Consider the following 6223-nt stretch of genomic DNA (forward strand, 5'->3'; position numbering starts at 1 on the left):
TCGTCGTGTTTGGAGGACAAAGAATGCTGAGTTGCATCCAAAGAACACCATACCTACTGTGAAGCATGGGGGTGGAAACATCATGCTTTGGGGCTGTTTTTCTGCAATGGGACCAGGATGACTGATCCATGTAAAGGAAAGAATGAATGGGGTCATGTATCGTGAGATTTTGAGTGAAAACCTCCTTCGATCACTAAGGTCATTGAAGATGAAACGTGGCTGAGTCTTTCAACATGACAATGATCCCAAACACACCGCCCGGGCAACGAAGGAGTGGCTTCGTAAGAAGCATTTCAAGGTCCTGGAGTGGCCTAGCCAGTGTCCAGATCTCAACCCCATAGAAAATATTTGGAGGGAGTTAAAAGTCTGTGTTGCCCAGCAGCAGCCCCAAAACATCACTGCTCTAGAGGAGATCTGCACGGAGGAATGGGCCAAAATACCAGCAACAGTGTGTGAAAGCCTTGTGAAGACTTACAGAAAACGTTTGACTTCTGTCATTGCCAACAAAGGGTATATAACAAAGTATTGAGAAACTTTTGTTATTGACCAAATACTTATTTTCCACCATAATTTGCAAATAAAATCATAAAAAATCCTACAATGTGATTTTCTGGATTTTTTTTCTCATTTTGTCTGTCATAGTTGAAGTGGTACCTATGATGAAAATTACAGTTCTCTCTCATCTTTAAGTGGGAGAACTTGCACAATTGGTGGCTGACTAAATACTTTTTTTGCCCCACTGTACTTACAAGTCCTTAACCAACAATGCAGTTTTAAGAAAATAGAGTTAAGAAAATATTTACTAAACAAACTAAATAAAAAATGTAAAGTAACACAAAATAACAATGAGGCTATATACAGGGGGTACCAGTACCGAGTCTGTGTGGGGGTACAGGTTATTCGAAGTAATTTGTACATGTAGGTAAGGGTAAAGTTACTATGCATAGATAAACAGCGAGTAGCAGCAGGGTAAAAACAAGGGGTATGGGTGTCAATGCAAATAGTCTGGGTAGCCATGTGATTAATTGTTCAGCAGTCTTATGGCTTGGGGGTCGAAGCTTTAAGGAGCCTTTTGAACCTAGACTTGGTGCTCCAGTACCACTTGCCGTGCAGTAGCAGAGAGAACAGTCTATGACTTGGGTGACTGGAGTCGTTTACATTTTTTGGGGGCCTTCCTCTGACACCATCTAGTATATAGGTCCTTGATGGCAGGAAGCTTGGCACTTTGATGTACTACCCTGTGTAGCACCTTACGGGTCGGATGCCGAGCAGTTGCCATACCATGCGGTGATGCAACTGTTCTGGATGCTCCCGATGGTGCAGCTGTAGAACTTTTTGAGGATCTGGGGACCCGTGCCAAATATTTTCAGTCTCTCTTCACAACTTTCTTGGTGTGTTTGGACCATGATAGTTTGTTGGTGATGTGGACACCAAGGAACTTGAAACTCTCGACCCGCTCCACTACAGCCCCGTTGATGTGAATCTGGGCGTGTTCGTCCCTCCTTTTCCTGTAGTCCACGATCATCTACTTTGTCTTGCTCACGTTGAGGGAGAGGTTGTTGTCCTGGCACCACACGGCGAGGACTCTGACCTCCTCCCTATAGGCTGTCTCATCATCGTCGGTGATCAGGCCTACCACCGTTGTGTCATCAGCAAAAAAGCAGAGTCAGGCGCAGAACACAGTTCTGAGTAATGATTCCAAAATTTACTCCAAAATAGGTAAGATTCCAACAAGGAACAAACACAATAATCCATAGCACGAACAACGAGAACCAACATGACAAACAATAACACACAAAACAGAGAGGGAAATCAGAGGGTTAAATAAGGAACATAATCAATGGAATGGAAATCAGGTGTATATGATTAAGACAAAACAAAACGAAAATGAAACATGGATCGGTGGTGTCTAGAAAGCCAGTGACGCGACCGCCAAACGCCGGGATTTCTGTGTTCGGCCAAGTATGGTTCTCAATCAGAGCTGTCAATCGCTGTCAATCGTTGACCCTGATTGAGAATCATACTTAGGTAGCCTGGTTTCACTTTTGAGTTGTGGGTGTTTTTTTTCTGTGTTTGTGTTTGAGCCACACAGGACTGTTTCGTTTGTTTCACGTTGTTATTTTGTATTTTGTAGTGTTCAGTTTTTCTTATTAAATTATGGACACTTACCACGCTGCAAATTGGTCCGATCTATCTTACTCCTCATCAGAGGAAGACGACGAACATTACACCTAAGTTTAATAGAAAGGATATTTTTTCCATTCAGTAGCGATTGCGCATATGAAGTGGCTATGTTGAGCATTAAAGTGACCATTTTAAACAGGTTCTATTATACTAGATTTAGTGTTATTTGGCAAGATATTGTGTAGTTTAAGGTAATTTGCCAGCCTATTCATTATGAAAATATAAAATATCAATAACTCACCACCGTGCTTTTCCATCTCCTCTCTCTTTCATTCCTTTCTCAAGAGTGCAGAGAGAGGGGCTGTCAACAGTTTAAGGAAATATGTTTCGCTGTGAAAACAACTTGCTATCGATGTCGCCAAACAGATTAAAAATCCAATGCAAATTCATTCACAGTAGGTTGGTGACAGGCTGATGGTAATGGCTGTGGTAGAATAGGTGGAATATCAAATACCATTCCATTTGCTCCGTTCCAGCCATTATTATGAGCCATCCTCTCCTCAGCAGCCTCCACTGATATTATAATTGTAAGCTAACTCTGTAAGGCACCTGCTTTCTTTTCCACAAAGCTCAGTCCAGCATAGTGAGGGACCGGAGTTGTTAGCTGTGGTAAAAGCTCTGAAGGTGTGGAGACACTGGCTTGAGGGGGCTAAACACTCTTTCCTCATCTAGACTGACCACCGTAATCTGGAGTATATCCGGGCAGCGAGGAGTCTGAATCGTCAGGCAAGGTGGGCCATGTTTTTTTAACCAGATTTAGGTTCACCATCTCCTATAGACCAGGTTCCCTTAACACTAAGGTCGACGCGCTGTCCCGTCTCTATGACACCGAAGAGCGGTTCATCGACCCTACTCCCATCCTTCCAGCTTCGTGTCTGGTGGCACCGGTGGTATGGGAGGTGGACGTGGACTTCGAGTGGGCGTTACGGTTGGAACCTGCTCCCCCACAGTGTCCAGCGAGTCTTCAGTACGTGCCGCTTGGTGTTTGTGACCAATTGATTCGGTGGGCCCATACGCTACCCTCTTCAGGTCATCCAGGTATTAAGAGGACAGTGCGGGGTCTTAGGGGGAAGTACTGGTGGCCCACCTTGGCTAAGGATGTGAGGTTTTATGTTTCCTCCTGTTCGGTGTGTGTTATGCTTCTAGACACCTGCCTAGAGGGAAGTTACAGCTCCACAACGGCCGTGGTCTCATCGCTTGTAACGCCAGGGTAGTGGGTTCGATTCCCGGGACCACCCATACGTAGAATGTATGCACACATGACTGTAAGTCGCTTTGGATAAAAGCGTCTGCTAAATGGCATATATTATTATTATTATGTATTATCTGTCGGTGGATTTTCACACTGACCTTCTCCCGTCTCAGGGGAACACTACGATCCTGGTCATTGTGGATCGGTTTTCTAAGTCCTGCCGTATCCTCCCGTTGCCCGGTCTCCCTACGGCCCTACAGACTGCGGAGGCCCTGTTTACCTACGTCTTCCGGCACTACGGGGTGCTTGAGGACATCGTTTCTGATCGGGGTCCCCAGTTCACGTCCCGAGTTTGGAGGGCGTATATGGAGCGTCTGGGGGTCTCGGTCAGCCTGACCTCGGGTTTCCACGCCGAGTGTAATGGGCAGGTGGAGAGAGGGAACCAGGATGTGGGTAGGTTTCTGCGGTCATATTGCCAGGACCGGCCAGGAGAATGGGTGAGGTAAATCCCATGGGCGGAGTTGGCTCAGAACTCACTCCGCCACTCATCCACAAACATGTCACCTTTCCAGTGCGTGTTGGGCAACCAGCCGGTCCTGGCACCGTGGCATCAGAGCCAGACCGAAGCTCCTGCGGTGGAGGAGTGGGTGCAGCGCTCACAGGAGATCTGGAGAGCCGTCCAGGAATCTCTCAAACAAGCTGGTGGTCGGCAGAAGAGGAGCGCTGACCACCAAAGCAGTGAGGCCCCCGTGTTCGCACCGGGGGATCGGGTCTGGCTCTCGACCCGAAACCTGCCCCTCCGCCTGCTCTGCCGGAAGCTGGGGCCGCAGTGTATGGGGCCATTTAAAGTCCTGAGGAGGATAAACAAGGTGTGTTATAGGTTACAGCTCCCTTCTAACTACCGTATTAACCCCTCGTTTCATGTGTCTCTCCTCAGGCCAGTGGTAGCTGGTCCCCTGCAGGAAGGTGAGGTGCCGGAGGTCCCTCCACCCCCTCTGGACATCGAGGGGTCCCCGGCGTACACAGTACATACCATTCTGTACTCTAGACGACCGGTGAGGGGCCTACAGTACATCGTGGACTGGGAGGGGTTTACGTTCCGGAGGAGAGGAGCTGGGTACCAGTGGAAGACATCTTGAATCCATCACTGCTGAGGGATTTCCATCGCCTCCAACCGGATCGCCCTGCGCCTCGTCCCCTGGGTCGCCCTCGAGGCCGGCAGAGGCGCGCTGCAGGAGCCGCGCGTCGGAGGTGGGGGGTGGTACTCTTCCTGTTCGTGCGGCGTTCGCCGGTCGTCGTCACCGGTCTACTAGCTGCCACCGATTCCCTTTTCCTTTTCTGTTGTGTATGTCTTTATTGGTTTCACCTGTTTCTTGTTTGGGGTTTTTGTTCAGGGCTATTTAAGCCGTCTATGCCCGCTTGCTTTTGTGCGGGCTTATTTGCTGTTCTGTTTGTGGATGGTTACATTTGTTTATTTGTTGGACTGTTTTGGTGTCCTGTTTTGGGTAGGTCAGTATTTGTCGCCTATTGTTGTTGACCTGACCTTGTTCGGTCCGGAATAAATTACGGAAACCCAAAACCCTCTACTCTCTGCGCCTGACTCCGCAGCCACCACTCCTAGCTACGTGACAGTAAGACTCCAACCCTCTGCTTACTGACTGCATTTGGGTCTTGTCTTGTGCATTGATAGTACGAACTGGCAATGACAGACCCAGCGGACTTGGACCAGCTTCGCAATACTGTCTCTCTGCCGGGAAACACCATTGGGAGTTGCTACAGGGCCTTTTGGAAGGGCTCGGTTCCTTGGTTACAGGCTATTATGGAGCAAATCAGGGAGTTAGCTCAGACTGTCTGCCACCTCTGAAAAACATCAATCACCCAGTAATGTTTTTCCTTATCTGTGGTGAGTTGGTACAGCCTATCCCGACTCCCTGTGAACCCTGCTTACCTCCAGAGCAATATTCAAATCAAATCAAATCAAATTTGAAATTTTAGGGAATCCTGGTGCCTGCCCGGGTTTTCTTTCCCAGTCCTCGCTTATTTTTGAGCTACAGCCATTTTTGTTTACTTCAGACCCATCGAAGATGGCGTATATAATTACGCTAATGTCAGGCTACGGCAGTTTGGGAACAACAATCTGCCATTTGCGGGCATTTGGAGGAATTCATGGCAGAGGTGAGACGTTTTTGAGTATCTGTTAGAAAGGCGGCCAGCAAACTGCTTGACTTACGTCACCTCCTGTAGTGTGGCAGACTACGCAGTGGACTCTCGCATGTTGGCCGCCGAGAGTGCCTGGAATCCGGAGTCTCTTTTCGATACTTTTCTGCACGGATTATCTGAGGAGGTTAAGGATGAGCTCGCTGTTCGCGAACTGCAGGTGGACCTCGACTCCCTTATCGCCTTAACCATTAAAATTGATGGACACCTAAGGGAACATAAGAGTTAGAGGTTTGGTCTAGAGCACACTCGTGCATCCGAAATGGAGCGTTCACCTCCTATGGAATCTGGAAGTTTCCGAAGGTAGCTCTTCCGAGAGGAGTCGAAGCCACCCGAGCTCTCGTAAATCTACTACGGGTGAGTTGGATACTCCTGAGCCTATGCAGTTGGGAAGAACTAGGCTATCAATTTGAGAGCGCTCATGGAGGATGAATAATAACTGTTGTCTGTACTGTGGAGGGATATGACATTTTATAGCTACCTGCCCTATTAGGAAACCCTTGCCTCTAGTGGGTACCAGTACTATGGCGAGTCAGACTGGGAGTTCCCTAATTCCCATCACCTGCACACCACTTTTTGCTCTTGTACTGTGGAGAGACCAATCTAAATATCTTTGAGTGCTCATTGACT

This window comes from Oncorhynchus keta, chromosome 22, assembly GCF_023373465.1.
Source record: "Oncorhynchus keta strain PuntledgeMale-10-30-2019 chromosome 22, Oket_V2, whole genome shotgun sequence".
NCBI classification, from domain to species: Eukaryota; Metazoa; Chordata; class Actinopteri; order Salmoniformes; family Salmonidae; genus Oncorhynchus; species Oncorhynchus keta.